The sequence below is a fragment of the Manis pentadactyla genome, unplaced genomic scaffold (assembly GCF_030020395.1).
Source record: "Manis pentadactyla isolate mManPen7 unplaced genomic scaffold, mManPen7.hap1 scaffold_34, whole genome shotgun sequence".
NCBI lineage: Eukaryota > Metazoa > Chordata > Mammalia > Pholidota > Manidae > Manis > Manis pentadactyla.
The window spans coordinates 857,869-881,415 of record NW_026644726.1 but is presented as its reverse complement, the minus strand read 5'-3'; the positions used below and the strand labels follow the sequence as shown (position 1 = coordinate 881,415).

General features: G+C 41.9%; 1 long non-coding RNA gene across 1 annotated transcript in view; it reads right to left on the bottom strand.

The window, feature by feature from the left end:
• The window catches only part of LOC130682367 (uncharacterized), a 301,911-nt gene extending 278,659 nt beyond the window's left edge, over positions 1-23,252 (bottom strand). The window contains exons 1-2 of the long non-coding RNA XR_008995589.1: positions 23,194-23,252; positions 22,123-22,241 (exon numbers count right to left, since the gene is read on the bottom strand). This is a non-coding gene — a long non-coding RNA (uncharacterized LOC130682367). The remainder of the gene's footprint in view (positions 1-22,122; positions 22,242-23,193) is intronic.
• Between the last annotated feature and the right edge of the window lie 295 nt (positions 23,253-23,547).

Genomic DNA, 23,547 nt, shown 5'->3' with positions numbered 1-23,547 from the left:
TTGACCCTCCATCCTATCAGTGGTGTTCACATAGATGTCCTTCAAACATGGTGGTGAGCAAAGGAACAATTTTACGTTTCTGTCGACCACAGGCCCAGAAGAAGGATACTTGTGGTCTTCAGGGAGCACTTAGTGAATGAATGTGGCTATATACAGACAGGAAGTGAGAAGGAGTTGAAAGAGGAAAGAGGATAGAGACACGGGTTCAAGTCCCTGCACAACCGTTTCCTTGTTTTGTAGGTACAGTCGGCCGAAACGCCCTGCAATTGTCTCGGTGAACCCAGTGCTCTCCCTACAGCCTAGTTACCTTGCAGGATTTTTGGAAGCATAATGTAGGAAAGTGACATAGGATATGTGGTTTCCTGTTCTGTACACAAGGACAGATGGGCAGACAGAAAGATGATTGAAAGATTGTTTGATTGATTGATAGACAGACAGATAGATAGATATAGGTTCATATCGATTAACACAAAGCTATTGCTCATATCCATGAGTGCAATGGTTGAAGCACATAGCAAACTACAAACGAAAAAGAAGAATAAAATCCAGTTTTAAAAGTGCAGTAAGCAGCCATAAGAAGAAAACAAATCCTATCATTGGAAATAACTTGGATGGAGCTAGAGGGTATTATGCTCAGTCAAATAGGCCAGTCGGAGAAATACATGTACAAAATGATTTAACTCATGTGTGGAGTACGATAACAAAGAAAACTGAAGGAAGAAACAGCAGCGTATACACAGTACCCGAGAGTGGACTAAGAGTTACCAAAGAGCAAGGGACTGGGTAGTGTTTGTGGGAAGGGATTGATAAGGGCGGGGAAAAAGAATGGAGGCATTAGGATTAGCATGAATAATGTGTAGGGTGAAGGGTCATTGGGAGGGCTATACAACACAGAGAAGACAAGTAGTGATTCTAGAGCATCTTACGACACGCTGACGGACAGCGACTGAAACTGGGATTTGGCGAGGACTTGGTGAAGGGGTTAGACTAGTTAACATATTGTTCTGCATGTGATTGTATATTAATGAGAACAAAAAAATTTCAAAGTGCAGTAAGAGCCTAGCTATCAAATATCAGAATAAAAGTACAGGCTTTCACTGCTCCAATCAAAAGACACAGGGTTAGAAGAACTGATGAAAACTCAAGATCAACTAAGTGCTCCCTTACTGGAGACTCACTTGTGATCCAAGGACACTGACATACTACAAGCTGAAGGGGCGGGGTCAGGTACCCTATACAAGTGAATCTTTGAAACAAAGAAACAAATGGATTCTGTTTGAGACCCCAGAGACAGTCACTAGAAAATAGTCCTACCTAGCCACCGTGAATTCCTTTTGTTTGGTATCAGCAGTGCCCAGGTATAGATTTAGTGGTACTGCAATGTCCTTCTCATTTTTCTCACATCAACAAATGAATTGCTGTAATAATATGCGTCTGGGCTTTTGAAATCACTGGGTTTTATGATATCCACGATTGTAAAGAAGTAATAACCACATAAAGAGGGAAGTTTGGACACTCAACCAAACACGTCTCTCCACAACACACACTTTGCTCCCAAATGCTCCTGTCTAGAAATAGGTGTTCCTTTTTATTTGTCCCTCCTCCTATCAGTGGTGAACATGCCAATGTCCCTCAAACATGGTGGTGAGTAAAGCACCAAGTATACTTTTCTGTCTACAACAGGCCCAGAGGAAGTATAATTGGGGTCTTCAGTGAGGACTTAGTCAATGAATGTGGCTAAATACAGTTAGCAAGCGAGAAGGAGGTTTAAGAGGACAGAGGACAGAGATACGGGTTCAAGTCCCTGCACCACCATTTACTGGTTTTGTAAGCACACGCGGCTGATTCGATCTGCAATTGTCTCAGTGAGCCCAGTGCTCTCCCTACGGCCTAGAGACCTTGCAATGTTTTTGAAAGCATAATGTAGGGAAGTGACATAGTTGATGTAGTTAACTGTTCTGTACATAAGGATAGATGGACAGACATAAAGAAGATTGTTTCATAGATAGACAGATAGATAGATGACAGATGATCGATAGATTATACACATGATAGAAGACAGGAAGCTAGAATAGATGGATTGAAAAATAGCGAGGATAGAGAGATAGAAAGAAGGATATATAGAAAGATAGATAGATATACAGACAGAGAGAGCGATAGATAGATACAGATACATATCGATTGACACAAAGCTGTTGCTCATAACCAGGAGATGAATGGTGAAATCACATAGCTAAACTACAAACAGAAAGGAAGAATGAAATCCAGTTTACAAAGTGCAGTAAGCAGCCATAAGAAGAAAAAACAAATCCTACCATTTGCAATGACGTGGATGGAGCTAGACAGTAGTATGTTCAGAAAAATAGGTCAGGCGGAGAAAGACAATATCAAATGATATCACTCATGTGTGGAGTATAACAACAAAGAGAAACTGAAGGAAAAAAACAGCAGGATACTCACAGAACCCGAGAGTTGACTAAAAGTTGCCAAAGGGAAAAGGACTGCACAGGGTGGTTCTTAAGGTAGGGATAAGTGTGGAGAGAAATATTGGGGGCTTTAGGATTACCATGTATATTTTGTGGGGTCGCGCGGGACATGGGGAGTGCTGTACAACACAGAGAAGACTAGTAGAGGTTATATAGCATCTTACTACTCCATGATTGACAGCGACTGTATCGGTGTCTTTGAAGGGGTACATTCGGAAGGGGTTTAAAGCATCCAACTATGCTGATGGACAGCGACTTTTAGAGGTTTTTGCTGGTGGACTTAGATAAGGGGGAGCATAGTAAACATAATGTTCTTCACGTGATTGTAGATTAATGATAACAAAAAAAAATTTTTAAGTGCAATAAGGGCACAGCACTGAATCATCAGAATAAAAGGTCAGGCTCTGAGTGCTGCAAACAAAAGACACAGGGTTAAAAGAACGGATGAAAACTCAATAAACCTACGTGCTTCCTTACAGGAGACTCACTTGAGATCCAAGGACAAAGACAAACTACAAGCTGAAGGTGTGGGGACAAGTACCCTACACGAGTGAAACTGAAAAACAAACAATCAAACAAATGGATTCTGTTTGAGCCCCCAGAGACAGTCAGTAGAAAATAGCACTATCTGGCCACCGTGAATTCTTTTTGTTTGTTTTCAGCAAGGCCCAGCCATAGATTTAGTGGTGGAGAAACGTCCTTCTCATTTTCTCTCACCGCAACAACTGAGTTGCTGAAATAACAAGAATCTGGTACTTTGAAATCTGTGGGTTTTATGATCTTCACGAATGTGAAGTAATAATCACCTAAAGAGGGAAGTTTGGACACTCAAATTAACATGTCACTCCACAATACACTCTTAGCTCGCAAGTGCTCCTGTCTACAAATTGGTGTTCCTTTTTATTTGACCCTCCATCCTATCAGTGGTGTTCACATAGATGTCCTTCAAACATGGTGGTGAGCAAAGGAACAATTTTACGTTTCTGTCGACCACAGGCCCAGAAGAAGGATACTTGTGGTCTTCAGGGAGCACTTAGTGAATGAATGTGGCTATATACAGACAGGAAGTGAGAAGGAGTTGAAAGAGGAAAGAGGATAGAGACACGGGTTCAAGTCCCTGCACAACCGTTTCCTTGTTTTGTAGGTACAGTCGGCCGAAACGCCCTGCAATTGTCTCGGTGAACCCAGTGCTCTCCCTACAGCCTAGTTACCTTGCAGGATTTTTGGAAGCATAATGTAGGAAAGTGACATAGGATATGTGGTTTCCTGTTCTGTACACAAGGACAGATGGGCAGACAGAAAGATGATTGAAAGATTGTTTGATTGATTGATAGACAGACAGATAGATAGATATAGGTTCATATCGATTAACACAAAGCTATTGCTCATATCCATGAGTGCAATGGTTGAAGCACATAGCAAACTACAAACGAAAAAGAAGAATAAAATCCAGTTTAAAAAGTGCAGTAAGCAGCCATAAGAAGAAAACAAATCCTATCATTGGAAATAACTTGGATGGAGCTAGAGGGTATTATGCTCAGTCAAATAGGCCAGTCGGAGAAATACATGTACAAAATGATTTAACTCATGTGTGGAGTACGATAACAAAGAAAACTGAAGGAAGAAACAGCAGCATATACACAGTACCCGAGAGTGGACTAAGAGTTACCAAAGAGCAAGGGACTGGGTAGTGTTTGTGGGAAGGGATTGATAAGGGCGGGGAAAAAGAATGGAGGCATCAGGATTTGCATGAATAATGTGTAGGGTGAAGGGTCATTGGGAGGGCTATACAACACAGAGAAGACAAGTAGTGATTCTAGAGCATCTTACGACACGCTGACGGACAGCGACTGAAACTGGGATTTGGCGAGGACTTGGTGAAGGGGTTAGACTAGTTAACATATTGTTCTGCATGTGATTGTATATTAATGAGAACAAAAAAATTTCAAAGTGCAGTAAGAGCCTAGCTATCAAATATCAGAATAAAAGTACAGGCTTTCACTGCTCCAATCAAAAGACACAGGGTTAGAAGAACTGATGAAAACTCAAGATCAACTAAGTGCTCCCTTACTGGAGACTCACTTGTGATCCAAGGACACTGACATACTACAAGCTGAAGGGGCGGGGTCAGGTACCCTATACAAGTGAATCTTTGAAACAAAGAAACAAATGGATTCTGTTTGAGACCCCAGAGACAGTCACTAGAAAATAGTCCTACCTAGCCACCGTGAATTCCTTTTGTTTGGTATCAGCAGTGCCCAGGTATAGATTTAGTGGTACTGCAATGTCCTTCTCATTTTTCTCACATCAACAAATGAATTGCTGTAATAATATGCGTCTGGGCTTTTGAAATCACTGGGTTTTATGATATCCACGATTGTAAAGAAGTAATAACCACATAAAGAGGGAAGTTTGGACACTCAACCAAACACGTCTCTCCACAACACACACTTTGCTCCCAAATGCTCCTGTCTAGAAATAGGTGTTCCTTTTTATTTGTCCCTCCTCCTATCAGTGGTGAACATGCCAATGTCCCTCAAACATGGTGGTGAGTAAAGCACCAAGTATACTTTTCTGTCTACAACAGGCCCAGAGGAAGTATAATTGGGGTCTTCAGTGAGGACTTAGTCAATGAATGTGGCTAAATACAGTTAGCAAGCGAGAAGGAGGTTTAAGAGGACAGAGGACAGAGATACGGGTTCAAGTCCCTGCACCACCATTTACTGGTTTTGTAAGCACACGCGGCTGATTCGATCTGCAATTGTCTCAGTGAGCCCAGTGCTCTCCCTACGGCCTAGAGACCTTGCAATGTTTTTGAAAGCATAATGTAGGGAAGTGACATAGTTGATGTAGTTAACTGTTCTGTACATAAGGATAGATGGACAGACATAAAGAAGATTGTTTCATAGATAGACAGATAGATAGATGACAGATGATCGATAGATTATACACATGATAGAAGACAGGAAGCTAGAATAGATGGATTGAAAAATAGCGAGGATAGAGAGATAGAAAGAAGGATATATAGAAAGATAGATAGATATACAGACAGAGAGAGCGATAGATAGATACAGATACATATCGATTGACACAAAGCTGTTGCTCATAACCAGGAGATGAATGGTGAAATCACATAGCTAAACTACAAACAGAAAGGAAGAATGAAATCCAGTTTACAAAGTGCAGTAAGCAGCCATAAGAAGAAAAAACAAATCCTACCATTTGCAATGACGTGGATGGAGCTAGACAGTAGTATGTTCAGAAAAATAGGTCAGGCGGAGAAAGACAATATCAAATGATATCACTCATGTGTGGAGTATAACAACAAAGAGAAACTGAAGGAAAAAAACAGCAGGATACTCACAGAACCCGAGAGTTGACTAAAAGTTGCCAAAGGGAAAAGGACTGCACAGGGTGGTTCTTAAGGTAGGGATAAGTGTGGAGAGAAATATTGGGGGCTTTAGGATTACCATGTATATTTTGTGGGGTCGCGCGGGACATGGGGAGTGCTGTACAACACAGAGAAGACTAGTAGAGGTTATATAGCATCTTACTACTCCATGATTGACAGCGACTGTATCGGTGTCTTTGAAGGGGTACATTCGGAAGGGGTTTAAAGCATCCAACTATGCTGATGGACAGCGACTTTTAGAGGTTTTTGCTGGTGGACTTAGATAAGGGGGAGCATAGTAAACATAATGTTCTTCACGTGATTGTAGATTAATGATAACAAAAAAAAATTTTTAAGTGCAATAAGGGCACAGCACTGAATCATCAGAATAAAAGGTCAGGCTCTGAGTGCTGCAAACAAAAGACACAGGGTTAAAAGAACGGATGAAAACTCAATAAACCTACGTGCTTCCTTACAGGAGACTCACTTGAGATCCAAGGACAAAGACAAACTACAAGCTGAAGGTGTGGGGACAAGTACCCTACACGAGTGAAACTGAAAAACAAACAATCAAACAAATGGATTCTGTTTGAGCCCCCAGAGACAGTCAGTAGAAAATAGCACTATCTGGCCACCGTGAATTCTTTTTGTTTGTTTTCAGCAAGGCCCAGCCATAGATTTAGTGGTGGAGAAACGTCCTTCTCATTTTCTCTCACCGCAACAACTGAGTTGCTGAAATAACAAGAATCTGGTACTTTGAAATCTGTGGGTTTTATGATCTTCACGAATGTGAAGTAATAATCACCTAAAGAGGGAAGTTTGGACACTCAAATTAACATGTCACTCCACAATACACTCTTAGCTCGCAAGTGCTCCTGTCTACAAATTGGTGTTCCTTTTTATTTGACCCTCCATCCTATCAGTGGTGTTCACATAGATGTCCTTCAAACATGGTGGTGAGCAAAGGAACAATTTTACGTTTCTGTCGACCACAGGCCCAGAAGAAGGATACTTGTGGTCTTCAGGGAGCACTTAGTGAATGAATGTGGCTATATACAGACAGGAAGTGAGAAGGAGTTGAAAGAGGAAAGAGGATAGAGACACGGGTTCAAGTCCCTGCACAACCGTTTCCTTGTTTTGTAGGTACAGTCGGCCGAAACGCCCTGCAATTGTCTCGGTGAACCCAGTGCTCTCCCTACAGCCTAGTTACCTTGCAGGATTTTTGGAAGCATAATGTAGGAAAGTGACATAGGATATGTGGTTTCCTGTTCTGTACACAAGGACAGATGGGCAGACAGAAAGATGATTGAAAGATTGTTTGATTGATTGATAGACAGACAGATAGATAGATATAGGTTCATATCGATTAACACAAAGCTATTGCTCATATCCATGAGTGCAATGGTTGAAGCACATAGCAAACTACAAACGAAAAAGAAGAATAAAATCCAGTTTAAAAAGTGCAGTAAGCAGCCATAAGAAGAAAACAAATCCTATCATTGGAAATAACTTGGATGGAGCTAGAGGGTATTATGCTCAGTCAAATAGGCCAGTCGGAGAAATACATGTACAAAATGATTTAACTCATGTGTGGAGTACGATAACAAAGAAAACTGAAGGAAGAAACAGCAGCATATACACAGTACCCGAGAGTGGACTAAGAGTTACCAAAGAGCAAGGGACTGGGTAGTGTTTGTGGGAAGGGATTGATAAGGGCGGGGAAAAAGAATGGAGGCATTAGGATTAGCATGAATAATGTGTAGGGTGAAGGGTCATTGGGAGGGCTATACAACACAGAGAAGACAAGTAGTGATTCTAGAGCATCTTACGACACGCTGACGGACAGCGACTGAAACTGGGATTTGGCGAGGACTTGGTGAAGGGGTTAGACTAGTTAACATATTGTTCTGCATGTGATTGTATATTAATGAGAACAAAAAAATTTCAAAGTGCAGTAAGAGCCTAGCTATCAAATATCAGAATAAAAGTACAGGCTTTCACTGCTCCAATCAAAAGACACAGGGTTAGAAGAACTGATGAAAACTCAAGATCACCTAAGTGCTCCCTTACTGGAGACTCACTTGTGATCCAAGGACACTGACATACTACAAGCTGAAGGGGCGGGGTCAGGTACCCTATACAAGTGAATCTTTGAAACAAAGAAACAAATGGATTCTGTTTGAGACCCCAGAGACAGTCACTAGAAAATAGTCCTACCTAGCCACCGTGAATTCCTTTTGTTTGGTATCAGCAGTGCCCAGGTATAGATTTAGTGGTACTGCAATGTCCTTCTCATTTTTCTCACATCAACAAATGAATTGCTGTAATCATATGCGTCTGGGCTTTTGAAATCACTGGGTTTTATGATATCCACGATTGTAAAGAAGTAATAACCACATAAAGAGGGAAGTTTGGACACTCAACCAAACACGTCTCTCCACAACACACACTTTGCTCCCAAATGCTCCTGTCTAGAAATAGGTGTTCCTTTTTATTTGTCCCTCCTCCTATCAGTGGTGAACATGCCAATGTCCCTCAAACATGGTGGTGAGTAAAGCACCAAGTATACTTTTCTGTCTACAACAGGCCCAGAGGAAGTATAATTGGGGTCTTCAGTGAGGACTTAGTCAATGAATGTGGCTAAATACAGTTAGCAAGCGAGAAGGAGGTTTAAGAGGACAGAGGACAGAGATACGGGTTCAAGTCCCTGCACCACCATTTACTGGTTTTGTAAGCACACGCGGCTGATTCGATCTGCAATTGTCTCAGTGAGCCCAGTGCTCTCCGTACGGCCTAGTGACCTTGCAATGTTTTTGAAAGCATAATGTAGGGAAATGACATAGTTGATGTAGTTAACTGTTCTGTACATAAGGATAGATGGACAGACATAAAGAAGATTGTTTCATAGATAGACAGATAGATAGATGACAGATGATCGATAGATTATACACATGATAGAAGACAGGAAGCTAGAATAGATGGATTGAAAAATAGCGAGGATAGAGAGATAGAAAGAAGGATATATAGAAAGATAGATAGATATACAGACAGAGAGAGCGATAGATAGATACAGATACATATCGATTGACACAAAGCTGTTGCTCATAACCAGGAGATGAATGGTGAAATCACATAGCTAAACTACAAACAGAAAGGAAGAATGAAATCCAGTTTACAAAGTGCAGTAAGCAGCCATAAGAAGAAAAAAAATATCCTACCATTTGCAATGACGTGGATGGAGCTAGACAGTAGTATGTTCAGAAATATAGGTCAGGCGGAGAAAGACAATATCAAATGATATCACTCATGTGTGGAGTAAAACAACAAAGAGAAACTGAAGGAAAAAAACAGCAGGATACTCACAGAACCCGAGAGTTGACTAAAAGTTGCCAAAGGGAAAAGGACTGCACAGGGTGGTTCTTAAGGTAGGGATAAGTGTGGAGAGAAATATTGGGGGCTTTAGGATTACCATGTATATTTTGTGGGGTCGCGCGGGACATGGGGAGTGCTGTACAACACAGAGAAGACTAGTAGAGGTTATATAGCATCTTACTACTCCATGATTGACAGCGACTGTATCGGTGTCTTTGAAGGGGTACATTCGGAAGGGGTTTAAAGCATCCAACTATGCTGATGGACAGCGACTTTAAGAGGTTTTTGCTGGTGGACTTAGATAAGGGGGAGCATAGTAAACATAATGTTCTTCACGTGATTGTAGATTAATGATAACAAAAAAAAATCTTTAAGTGCAATAAGGGCACAGCACTGAATCATCAGAATAAAAGGTCAGGCTCTGAGTGCTGCAAACAAAAGACACAGGGTTAAAAGAACGGATGAAAACTCAAGAAACCTACGTGCTTCCTTACAGGGGACTCACTTGAGATCCAAGGACAAAGACAAACTACAAGCTGAAGGTGTGGGGACAAGTACAATACACGAGTGAAAATGAAAAACAAACAATCAAACAAATGGATTCTGTTTGAGCCCCCAGAGACAGTCAGTAGAAAATAGCACTATCTGGCCACCGTGAATTCTTTTTGTTTGTTTTCAGCAAGGCCCAGCCATAGATTTAGTGGTTGAAAAACGTCCTTCTCATTTTCTCTCACCACAACAACTGAGTTGCTGAAATAACAAGAATCTGGAACTTTGAAATCTGTGGGTTTTATGATCTTCACGAATGTGAAGTAATAATCACCTAAAGAGGGAAGTTTGGACACTCAAATTAACATGTCACTCCACAATACACTCTTAGCTCGCAAGTGCTCCTGTCTACAAATTGGTGTTCCTTTTTATTTGACCCTCCATCCTATCAGTGGTGTTCACATAGATGTCCTTCAAACATGGTGGTGAGCAAAGGAACAATTTTACGTTTCTGTCGACCACAGGCCCAGAAGAAGGATACTTGTGGTCTTCAGGGAGCACTTAGTGAATGAATGTGGCTATATACAGACAGGAAGTGAGAAGGAGATGAAAGAGGAAAGAGGATAGAGACACGGGTTCAAGTCCCTGCACAACCGTTTCCTTGTTTTGTAGGTACAGTCGGCCGAAACGCCCTGCAATTGTCTCGGTGAACCCAGTGCTCTCCCTACAGCCTAGTTACCTTGCAGGATTTTTGGAAGCATAATGTAGGAAAGTGACATAGGATATGTGGTTTCCTGTTCTGTACACAAGGACAGATGGGCAGACAGAAAGATGATTGAAAGATTGTTTGATTGATTGATAGACAGACAGATAGATAGATATAGGTTCATATCGATTAACACAAAGCTATTGCTCATATCCATGAGTGCAATGGTTGAAGCACATAGCAAACTACAAACGAAAAAGAAGAATAAAATCCAGTTTAAAAAGTGCAGTAAGCAGCCATAAGAAGAAAACAAATCCTATCATTGGAAATAACTTGGATGGAGCTAGAGGGTATTATGCTCAGTCAAATAGGCCAGTCGGAGAAATACATGTACCAAATGATTTAACTCATGTGTGGAGTACGATAACAAAGAAAAACTGAAGGAAGAAACAGCAGCATATACACAGTACCCGAGAGTGGACTAAGAGTTACCAAAGAGCAAGGGACTGGGTAGTGTTTGTGGGAAGGGATTGATAAGGGCGGGGAAAAAGAATGGAGGCATTAGGATTAGCATGAATAATGTGTAGGGTGAAGGGTCATTGGGAGGGCTATACAACACAGAGAAGACAAGTAGTGATTCTAGAGCATCTTACGACACGCTGACGGACAGCGACTGAAACTGGGATTTGGCGAGGACTTGGTGAAGGGGTTAGACTAGTTAACATATTGTTCTGCATGTGATTGTATATTAATGAGAACAAAAAAATTTCAAAGTGCAGTAAGAGCCTAGCTATCAAATATCAGAATAAAAGTACAGGCTTTCACTGCTCCAATCAAAAGACACAGGGTTAGAAGAACTGATGAAAACTCAAGATCACCTAAGTGCTCCCTTACTGGAGACTCACTTGTGATCCAAGGACACTGACAAACTACAAGCTGAAGGGGCGGGGTCAGGTACCCTATACAAGTGAATCTTTGAAACAAAGAAACAAATGGATTCTGTTTGAGACCCCAGAGACAGTCACTAGAAAATAGTCCTACCTAGCCACCGTGAATTCCTTTTGTTTGGTATCAGCAGTGCCCAGGTATAGATTTAGTGGTACTGCAATGTCCTTCTCATTTTTCTCACATCAACAAATGAATTGCTGTAATAATATGCGTCTGGGCTTTTGAAATCACTGGGTTTTATGATATCCACGATTGTAAAGAAGTAATAACCACATAAAGAGGGAAGTTTGGACACTCAACCAAACACGTCTCTCCACAACACACACTTTGCTCCCAAATGCTCCTGTCTAGAAATAGGTGTTCCTTTTTATTTGTCCCTCCTCCTATCAGTGGTGAACATGCCAATGTCCCTCAAACATGGTGGTGAGTAAAGCACCAAGTATACTTTTCTGTCTACAACAGGCCCAGAGGAAGTATAATTGGGGTCTTCAGTGAGGACTTAGTCAATGAATGTGGCTAAATACAGTTAGCAAGCGAGAAGGAGGTTTAAGAGGACAGAGGACAGAGATACGTGTTCAAGTCACTGCACCACCATTTACTGGTTTTGTAAGCACACGCGGCTGATTCGATCTGCAATTTTCTCAGTGAGCCCAGTGTTCTCCCTACGGCCTAGTGACCTTGCAATGTTTTTGAAAGCATAATGTAGGAAAGTGACATAGTTGATGTAGTTAACTGTTCTGTAAATAAGGATAGATGGACAGACATAAAGAAGATTGTTTCATAGATAGACAGATAGATAGATGACAGATGATCGATAGATTACACACATGATAGAAGACAGGAAGCTAGATAGATGGATAGATAAATAGAGAGGATAGAGAGATAGAAAGAAGGATATATAGAAAGATAGACAGATATACAGACAGACAGAGCGATAGATAGATACAGATACATATCGATTGACACAAAGCTGTTGCTCATAACCAGGAGATGAATGGTGAAATCAATTAGCTAAACTACAAACAAAAAGGAAGAATGAAATCCAGTTTACAAAGTGCAGTAAGCAGCCATAAGAAGAAAACAAATCCTAACATTTGCAATGACGTGGATGGAGCTAGACAGTAGTATGTTCAGAAAAATAGGTCAGGCAGAGAAAGACAATATCAAATGATATAACTCATGTGTGGAGTATAACAACATTGAAAAACTGAACAAAAAAAACAGCAGGATACTCACAGAACCCGAGAGTTGACTAAAAGGTACCAAAGGGAAATGACTGGGCAGGGTGGTTCTGAAGTTAGGGATAAGTGCGGGGAGAAAGATTGGGGGCATTAGGATTACCATGTATATTGCGTGGGGTCGAGCGGGACATGGGGAACGATGTACAACACAGAGAAGACTAGTAGAGGTTATATAGCATCTCACTACTCCATGATTGACAGCGACTGTATCGGTGTCTTTGAAGGGGTACATGCGGAAGGGGTTTAAAGCATCCAACTATGCTGATGGAGAGCAACTTTAAGAGGTTTTTGCTGGTGGACTTGGTTAAGGGGGAGCATAGTAAACATAATGTTCTTCACGTGATTGTAGATTAATGATAATAAAAAAAATTTTTACGTGCAATAAGGGCACAGCTCTCAATCATCAGAATAAAAGGTCAGGCTCTGAGTGCTGCAAACAAAAGACACAGGGTTAAAAGAACGGATGGAAACTCAAGAAACCTACGTGCTTCCTAACAGGAGACTCACTTGAGATCCAAGGACACAGACAAACTACAAGCTGAAGGTGTGGGGACAAGTACCCTACACGAGTGAAACTGAAAAACAAACAATCAAACAAATGGATTCTTTTTGAGCCCCCAGAGACAGTCAGTAGAAAATAGCACTATCTGGCCACTGTGAATAATTTTTGTTTGTTTTCAGCAAGGCTCAGCCATAGATTTAGTGGTGGAGCAACGTCCTTCTCATTTTCTCTCACCTCAACAACTGGGTTGCTGAAATAATAAGAATCTGGGCCTTTGAAATCTGTGGTTTTATGATCTTCACGAATGTGAAGTAATAACCACCTAAAGAGGGAAGTTTGGACACTCAAGTAAACATGTCACTCCAAAATACACTCTTAGCTCCCAACTGCTGCTGTCTAGAAATTGGTGTTCCTTTTTATTTGACCCTCCATCCTATCAGTGGTGTTCACATAGATATCCTTCAAACATGGTGGTGAGCAAAGCAACAATTTTACGTTTCTGTCGACCACATGCCCAGAGGAAGGATACTTGTGGTCTTCAGGGAGCACTTAGTGAATGAATGTGGCTAAATACAGACAGCAAGTGAGAAGGAGATGAAAGAGGATGGAGGATAGAGACACGGGTTCAAGTCCCTGCACAACCATTTCCTGGTTTTGTAGGTACACTCGGCCGACACGACCTGCAAGTGTCTCGGTGAACCCAGTGCTCTCAATACAACCTACTCAACTTGCAAGATTTTTGGAAGCATAATGTAGGAAAGGTGATATAGGCTATGTTGTTAACTGTTCTGTACATAAGGATAGATTGGCAGACAAAAAGATGATTGATTCATAGATAGAGAGATAGATAGATGACAGATGATAGATAGATAGATTATAGACATGATAGATAGATGATAGCCATGATAGATAGATAGGAATTAAAGGTAGATAGATAGATAGACAGACAGACAGACAGATAGATAGGTAGATAGATAGACAGATAGATAGATAGATAGATAGATAGATAGACAGACAGACAGATAGATAGATAGATAGATAGATAGATAGATAGATAGATAGATAGATAGATAGATACAGATACATATCAATTAACAGAAAGCTATTGCTCATAACTGGGAGATAAATGATGAAAGCACACAGTGATACTACAAACAAAAAGGAAGAATGAAATCCCGTTTAAAAAGTAAAGAAAGCATCCATAAGAAAAAAACAAATCCTACCATTTACAATGATGTGGGTACAGCTAGACGGTAGTATGCTCAGTGAAATAGGCCAGGAGGAGAAAGACAAGTACCAAATGATTTCCCTCATGTGTGGAGTATAAAAACAAAAAAACTGATGGAAAAAAACAGCAGCAGAATCCCAGAACCCGAGAGTGGACTAACAGATACCAAAGGGAAAAGGACTGGGCCGGGTGGGTGATAAGGGAGGGAAAAGGGTGGGAAGAAAGAAAGGGGACATTATTGTTAGCATGAATAATGCGTGGGGTCGACTGGGCATGGGGAGGGCTGTACAACACAGAGAAGAAAATTAGAGATTCTACAGCATCTTACTACACGCTGATGGACAGCGAATGTAACGGGGTGTGTGTGGGGGGACATGGTGAAGTATTCTACAGCATCCAACTACACTGAAGGACACCGACTGTAAGACGTTGTTGTGGCGAACTTGGTGAAAGGGGGATCCTACTAAACATAATGTTGTGCATGTGTTTGTAGATTAATGATAACAAAAAAACCATTTTAAAGTGCAATAAGGGCACAGCTCTGAATCATCATTGTAAAAGGACAGGTTTTGAGTGCTCCAAACAAAAGACACAGGTTTAAAAGAAGGGATGAAAACTCAAGAACAACTACGTGCTCCCTTACAGGAGACTCACTTGAGATTCAAGGACACAGACAAACTGCAAGCCGAAGGGGTGGGGAGAGGTACCAAACACAAGTGAATCTGTAAAACAAACAATAAGTCAAATGGATTCTGTCTGTGCCTCCGAGACAGTCAGTAGTAAATAGACCTATCTGGCCACCGTGAATGCTTTTTGTTTGGTATCAGCAGTGCCCAGCCATAGATTTAGTGGTGCAGCAACATCCTTCTTATTTTCTCTCAACTCAACACCTGAATTGCTGTAATAATATGCATCTGGTCTTTGGAAATCAGTGGGTTTTATAATGTTCTTAATGTAAAGAAGTAATAACCACCTAAAGAGGGAAGTTTGGACACTCAAACAAACACATATCTCCACAACCCTCCCATTGCTCCCAAATGCTCCTGTCTAGAAATAGTTGTTCCTTTTTATTTGTCCCACCTCCTATCAGTGGTGCTACCGCCGATGTCCCTCAAACTTGTTGGTGAGCAAAGCACCATGTATACTTTTCTGTCTTCAGCAAATCCAGAGGAGGGATACCTGTGGTCTTCAGGGAGTACTTAGTAATTAAATGTGGCTAAATACAGTCAGGAAGTGAGAAGGAGTTAAAAGACTACAGAGGACAGAGATATGGGTGCAAGTCCATGCAACAGCATTTACTGGTTTTGTAAACACACGTGGCTGCCTAGACCTTCAAGTGTCTCAATGAACTCAGTGCTATCCCTACGGCCTTGTTACCTTGCAAGATTTTTGGAAGCATAATGTAGGAGAGTGAGATAGGAGATGTTGTTAACTGTTCTGTACATAAGGATAGATAGGCAGAAAAAAAGATGATTTATTCATAGATAGATAGAGAGATAAATAGATAGATGGTAGATGATAGATAGATACCAGGATAGAAGAGAGATATGAGAGATAGATGATAAGTAGATAGATAGATAGATGGATAGATAGATAGATAGATAGATAGATAGATAGATAGATAGAAAGATAGAAAGAAAGATAGAAGGATAGATAGATAGATAGATAGATAGATAGATAGATAGATAGATAGATAGATAGATAATAGATAGATAGACAGATGGTAAGAAAGATAGAAGGATGGATAGATAGACAGACAGACAGCAGACAGATAGATAGATACAGATACATATCGATTAACACAAAGATATTGCTCATAACCAGGAGATCAATGGTGAAAACACATAGCGAAACTACAAACAGAAAGTTAGAATGAAGTCCAGTTTAAAAACTGCAGTTAGCAGCCATAAGAAGAAAACAAATGGTACCATTTGCAATGATGTGAATGGAGCAAGACGGTAGTATGCTCAGTGAAAGAGGCCAGGTGGAGAAAGACAAGTACCAAATGATTTAACTCGTGTGGAGTATAACAACAAAGAAACACTAAAGGAAAAAAACAGCAGCAGACTCACCGAACCCGAAAGTGGACTAACAGTTACGAAAGGGAAAGAGACTTGGCAGGGTGGTTGGGAATGGAGGGATAAGGGCGCGGAGAAAGAAATGGGAGATTAGGATTAGCATGCATAATGTGTGGGTTCAGGGGGGCATGGGGAGAGCTGTACAACACACAGAAGATAAGTAGAAATTCTACAACATCTTACTACTCGCTGATGGACAGCGATTGTAATGGGGTGTGTGTGGGGGGACATAGTGAATGGGTCTACAGAATCCAACTCCGCTGATTGACAGCAATTGTAAGAGGTTTTTGTGGGGGACTTGGTGAATGTGGGAGCCTAGTAAACATAATGTTCTTCACGTGATTGTAGGTTAATTGTAACAAATAAATTTTTTAAGTGCAATAAGGGCACAGATCTGAATCATCAGTATAAAAGGACAGGCTTTGAGAGCTCCAAATCAAAAGACGCAGGGTTCAAAGAAGGACGAAAACTCAAGACCACTTATATGCTCCCTTACAGGAGACTCACTTGAGATCCAAGGAAACAGACAAACGACAAGCCGAAGTGGAGAGGACAGGTACCAAACACAAGTGAAACTAAAAAACAAACAATCAAACAAATGGACCCTGTTTGAGTCCCCAGAGACAGTCAGTAGAAAATAGCCCTATCTTTCCACCGTGAATTCTTTTCTTTTTTTTCATCCGTGACCAGTCATAGATTTAGTGGTACAGCGACGTCCTTCTCATTTACTCTCACCTCAACAACTGAATTGCTGTAAAAATATGCATCCGGGCCTTTGAAATCAATGGGTTTTATGATGTTCATGAATGTAAAGAAGTAATAACTATATAAAAAGGGAAGTTTGGGCGCTCAAATAAACACGTCACTCCACAACACACTCTTTGCTCCAAACTGCTCCTGTCTAGAAATTGGTGTTCCTTTTCATTTGTCGCTCCATCCTAACATCGGAGATCACGCCGATGTCTCTCAAACATTATGGTGAGCAAAGCAACAAGTTTACCTTTCTGTCAAAAACAGGCCCAAAGGAAGGATACTTTTGGTCTTCATGGAGACCTTAGTCAATGAATGTGACTAAATACAGTCAGCAAGTGGGAAGGAGATAAGAGAGGAGAGAGGACAGAGACAAGGGTTCAAGACCCTGCAACAAAATTTCCTGGTTTTGTAGGAATATGCGGCTGACTCTACCTGCAAGTGTCTCGGTGAACCCAGTGCTTTCCCTGCAGCCTAGATAGCTTGAAAGTTTTTTGGAAGCACAATGTAAGGAAGTGACACAGGCTATGTTGTTAACTTTTCTGTACACAAGGACAGATGGGCAGACAAAAAGATGATTGATTGATAGACAGATAGATAGATAGACAGACAGATAGATAGATATAGGTACATATGGATTAAAACACAGCTATTGCTTATAACAACGACACAATGGTGAATGCACATAGCGAAACTGCAGACCAAAGAGAAGACAGAAATCCAGTTTAAAAAGTGCAGTAAGAAGCCGTAAGAAAAAAACAAATCCTATCATTTGCAAAAACGTGGATGGATTGAGAGGGTAGTATGCACAGTGAAATAGGCCAGGCAGAGAAAGACAAGAACCGGATGATTTCACTCATGTGTGGAGTATAACAACCAAGAAAATCTGAAGGAAAAAAATAGCAGCAGACTCACAGAACCGCAAGTGGATAAACAGTTACCAAAGGGAATGGGACTGTTCAGGTTGGGTGGGTAGGGATGGATAAGGGCGGGGAGAAATAAAGGGGGCATTAGTATTAGCGTGTAAAACATGTGTGGTGGGAGGAGCATGGGCAGGGCTGTACAACACAGAGAGGACAGTAGGGATTATACACCATCTTACTACACGCTGATGTTCAGTGAACTAAGAGGTTTTAGGGGGGGAATGGTTAATCGGAAGCCTAGTAAACATAATGTTCTTCACGTGATTGTAGATTAATGAGAACAAAAAAAAATTTTTAAGTGCAATAAGGGAAAAGCCAAGAGTCATCAGAATGAAAGAACAGGCTTTGAGTGCTACAAACAAAAGACACAGGGCTAGAAGAAGGGATGAAAACTCAATACCACCTATGTGCTCCCTTACAGCAGACTCACTTGCGATCCAAGGACACAGAAAAACTTCATGCCGAATGGGTGGAGATAGGTACCCTACACAAGTGAAACTGAGAAACAAACAAACAAACAAATAGATTCTGTTAGAGTCCCTAGAGACATTCAGTAGAAAATAGCCCTATCTAGCCACCGTAAATTCTTTTTGTTTGATTTCAGCATTGCCCAGCCATAGATTTAGTGGTACACCAACGTCCTTCTCATTTTTTCTCACCTCAACAACAGAATTGCTATAATAATATGAGTCTGGGGTTTTGATATCAGTGGGCTTTATGATGTTCACGAATGTAAAGAAGTAATAACCCCCTACAGAGGGAAGTTTGGACCCTCAAACAAGCACGTAACTCTGAAACACTCTCTTTGCTAACAAATGATCCTGTCTAGACAAAAGTGTTCCTTTCTATTTGACCCTCCTCTTATCAACGGTGATCACGCCGATGTCCCTCAAACATGGTGGTAAGCAAAGCACCAAGTATACTATACTGTCTACAACAGGCCCAGAGGAAGGATACTTGTGTTCTTCAGGAAGCACTTAGTCAATGAATGTGACTAAATACAGTCAGCAAGTGAGAAAGAGATAAAAGAGGAGAGAGGACAGAGACACGGGTTCAAGACCCTGCAGCAAACTTTCCTGGTTTTGTAGGAATATGCGGCTGACTCTACCTGCAAATGTCTCGGTGAACCCAGTGCTTTCCCTGCAGCCTAGTTAGCTTGAAAGATTTTTGGAAGCACAATGTAAGGAAGTGACACAGGCTATGTTGTTAACTGTTCTGTACAAAAGGACAGATGGGCAGAAAAAAGATGATTGACTGATTGATAGACTGATAGACAGATTGATAGATAGACATACAGATAGATAGTTATAGGTACATATCGATTAAAACAAAGCTATTGCTCATAACAAGGAGAGCAATGGTAAAAGCACACAGCGAAACTACAGACAAAAGAGAAGACAGAAATCCAGTTTAAAAAGTGCAGTAAGAAGCCATAAGAAGAAAACAAATCGTACAATTTGCAACAACGTGGATGGACCTAGAGGGTAGTATGCTCAGTGAAATAGGCCAGGCAGAGTACGACAAGAACCGGATGATTTCACTCATGTGTGCTGTATAACAACCAAGAAAATCTGAAGGAAAAAAATAGCAGCAGACTCACAGAACCCGCGAGTGGACCAACAGTTACGAAAGGGAAAGGGACTGGGCAGGTTGGCTGGGAATGGAGGGATAAGTGCAGGGAGAAAGAAAGGGCGCATTAGTATTAGCGTGTATAATATGTGTAGTGGGAGGAGCATGGGGAGGGCTGTACAACACAGAGAGGACAGTAGGGATTATACACCATCTTACTACACGCTGATGTTCAGTGACCTAAGAGGTTTTAGGGGGGGAATGGTGAATCGGAAGCCTAGTAAACGTAATGTTCTTAATGTGATTGTAGATTAATGATAACAAAAAAAATTTTTTTAAGTGCAATAAGGGAACAGCCCTGAGTCATCAAAATAAAAGGACAGGCTTTGAGTGCTCCAACCAAAAGACACATGGAGAGAAGAAGGGATGAAAACTGAAGACCACCTATGTGCTCCCTTAGAGCAGACTCACTTGCCATCCAAGGATACAGACAAACTTCATGCCGAATGGGTGGAGATAGGTACCTACACAAGTGAAACTGAGAAACAAACAAACAAACAAATGGATTCTATTTGAGTCCCCAGAGACAGTCCGTAGAAAATAGCCCTATCTTGCCACCGTGTATTCTTTCTGTTTGATTTCAGCCATGCCCTGCCAAAAATTACAGGTACACCAATGTACTTCTCATTTTTCCTAAACTCAACAACTGAATTGCTGTAGTAATATGAGTCTGGGTTTTTGAAATCAGTGGGTTTTATGATGTTGACGAATTTAAAGAAGTAATAACCCCCAAAAGAGGGAAGTTTGGACCCTCAAACAAACACGTAACTCTGCAACACTCTCTTTGCTCCCAAATGCTCCTGTTTAGACATAGGTGTTTCTTTTTATTTGACACTCCTCCAATCAACGGTGATCACGCCGATGTCCCCCAAACATGGTGGTAAGCAAAGCACCAAGTGTATTTTACTGTCTACAACAGGCCCAGGGGAAGGATACTTGTGGTCTTCAGGAAGCACTTAGTCAATGAATTTGTCTAAATACAGTCAGCAAGCGAGAAGGAGGGAAAAGCGGACAGAGGACAGAGATATGGGTTCAAGTCCCTGCACCACCATTTACTGGTTTTGTAAGCACACGTTGCTGACTCTACGTGCAAGTGTCTCGGTGAACCCAGTGCTCTCAATACGGCCTACTCACCTTGCAAGATTTTTGGAAGCATAACGTAGTGAAGGGACATAGTCTATGTTGTTAACTGTTCAGTATACAAGGACAGATTTTCAGATAAAAAGATGACTGATTGATTGAATGATAGATAGATAGACAGGCAGATAGATAAATATAGGTAAATATCGATTAACACAAAGCTATTGCTCATAACCAGGAGAGCAATGGTGAAAGCACTTAGCGAAACTACAGACAAAAGAGAAGACAGAAATCCAGTTTAAATAGTGCAGTAAGCAGCCGTAAGAAGAAAACAAATCCTATCATTTGCAATAACGTGGATGGAGCTAGAGGGTACTTTGCTCAGTCAAATAGGCCAGGCGGAGAAATACATGTACCAAATGATTTCACTCATGTGTGCAGTATAACAACAAAGAAAAACTGAAGGAAAAAAACAGCTGCGGACTCATTGAACCCGGGAGTGGACTAACAGTTACCAAGGGAATGTGACTGGGCAGGGTAGGTATGAAGGGAGGGATAAGGGCTGGGGAACGAAAGGGGGCATTAGGATCAGCATGTATAATGCGGGGGTTCGGGGGCACATGGCGAGGGCTGTACAAAACAGAGAAGACAAGTAGAGATTCTACAGCATCTTACTACATGCTGATGGACAGCGACTGTAACGGGGTGTGTGCTGGGGGACATGGTGAAGGGGTCTACAGCATCCAACAATGCTGATGGATAGCCACTATAACGGGTTTTTGGGGAGGACTTGGTGTACTTGGTGATCATAATGTTCTTCGCATGATTGTAGATTAATGATGACAAAAAAGATTTTTTAAGTGCAATAAGGACACAGCTCTCAATTATCAGAATAAAAGGACAGGCTCTGAGTGCTCAAATCAAAAGACACATGGTTAAAAGAAGGGATGAAAATTCAAGAACACCTACCTGCTCCCTTACTGGAGACTCACTTGATATGCAAGGACGAAGACAAACTACAAATTGAGGGTTGCAGAAAGGTACCCTAAACAAGTGAAACTGAAGAGAAAAAACAGAAAAAAGATGTGCTGATGGGATTAATGACGCAGGCTCACATGAGAGTGGAGCGGAAACCTTCTCCCAAGATCAAAACCACATAAATACGTACTATATGGAAATAGAACAACTATAACAAATCGTGGAAGAGCAGCAGGGAGGAACGCTGCTGTGAAAGCCTGTCACCTCAAGGAGAAGTGTGACGTACAGCCGTGGAGATGTGCTCTCTGAGCATGAACCTACCGTACATGTGGTGCATACTGGAGGATCGGTGGGGTTGGAAAGCAAAGGGAGGCGGAAGACTTCGAGAGACTTGAGGTTCCAGCCACTTGTGGGACAACAGAGGGATCCACATCCGGCCGCTGTTTGACAAAAGAAAGGCGGACAGTCTGAGAGACTTCCTAACAGCGAGAGAACTGCTAAAGGGGCAAGGCTTCCACACGGCTTGCCACTCAGGAGAAAGGACAGGTGCGCCAAACTGCGCAGGTGCACTCTGCCCGGCAGGCGGGTTAGCTTTCAGGAGCTCCGGTCGCTCCATTACCCTGGATGGCCTCGCAGCTCCGAGGCCCCTTACCATGCTGTGACTGGTACATGGTCTGCCTCCCCGCCGTCACCAGCCGCCCCCACCTACGGCAGCTTCTCCCTGCATGCTCCGCACTCTGGCCCTGGCAGTGGAGTTGGGTACTGTGGCCGGGAAACAGGAAAGACCTCTTTACTCCCGGCGGGGATGGGCACCGGCACCGCTCCCCTTGAACCCCTGCCATCCAACCAAGGCCTGTGCATCTCCAGAGAGTAAAGCATCTGGTAGCTAGAGTGCACCACCTACAAATATGGACCTTCAAGGGAACCTGGTAACTGACCTCAAATCAATCTTCATGAGAAAGGGTTCTCAAAATAAACATCAGGAGCTTGCTCATGGAGCTACAAAAAACAAAACAGTCAATTTCTCTCGAACGCAATTCTCTCTCTACTATCTCTCTCCAGGAAGCCCTGCTGAGGCCCTGTTCCGAGAGGGGTGCTGCAACTGCCCAGCAGGAATGACACAGCTATAGGGTCCACCCCGGCCAGTGCCAGGACAGTCCCACACGGGCTCTGACTGAACTGCAATCGGGGGACCCTGCACGTCTAACTCCGCAGGAAAGAGAACAGTGCCGCACGCTAGCTTTCCCATCAATGGCTAGAGGCTACGTGGCTCCATTGATACCAGGTGACATCAACACCCCAGGCTTCATATCCTTGGCATTCTTTTTTACCTATGACACGTGAAAGCAGCACATGGAAAGATACAACCTACCAGTCTCCACATCACCTCACCTCTCAGTTTTACACTAGATGTTCCTGCATCACAGCTTCTCCTCTTCATTACAGTTTTCTCGGCTGTTTGGTGTTCTTAAAAAAAATTTAGTCAGATTGGGAATGAAGTGGTTGGCGGTTTAGTAAGATTCTGTTTGACCACCATCAGTAGAACCAAAGGCATCCTTCTGTATGGGAGAATATATTCACTGATGACATATTTGATAAGGCGTTGCCATCCAAAACATGTATCAAGAGCTCATGAACCTCAACACACAAAAAGCAAATAAATCCAATTACAAAATGGACAGAGGATCTGGACAGACACTTCTCCACAGAAGTAATTTCAGGTGGCCGACAGGCACATGAAAAGAC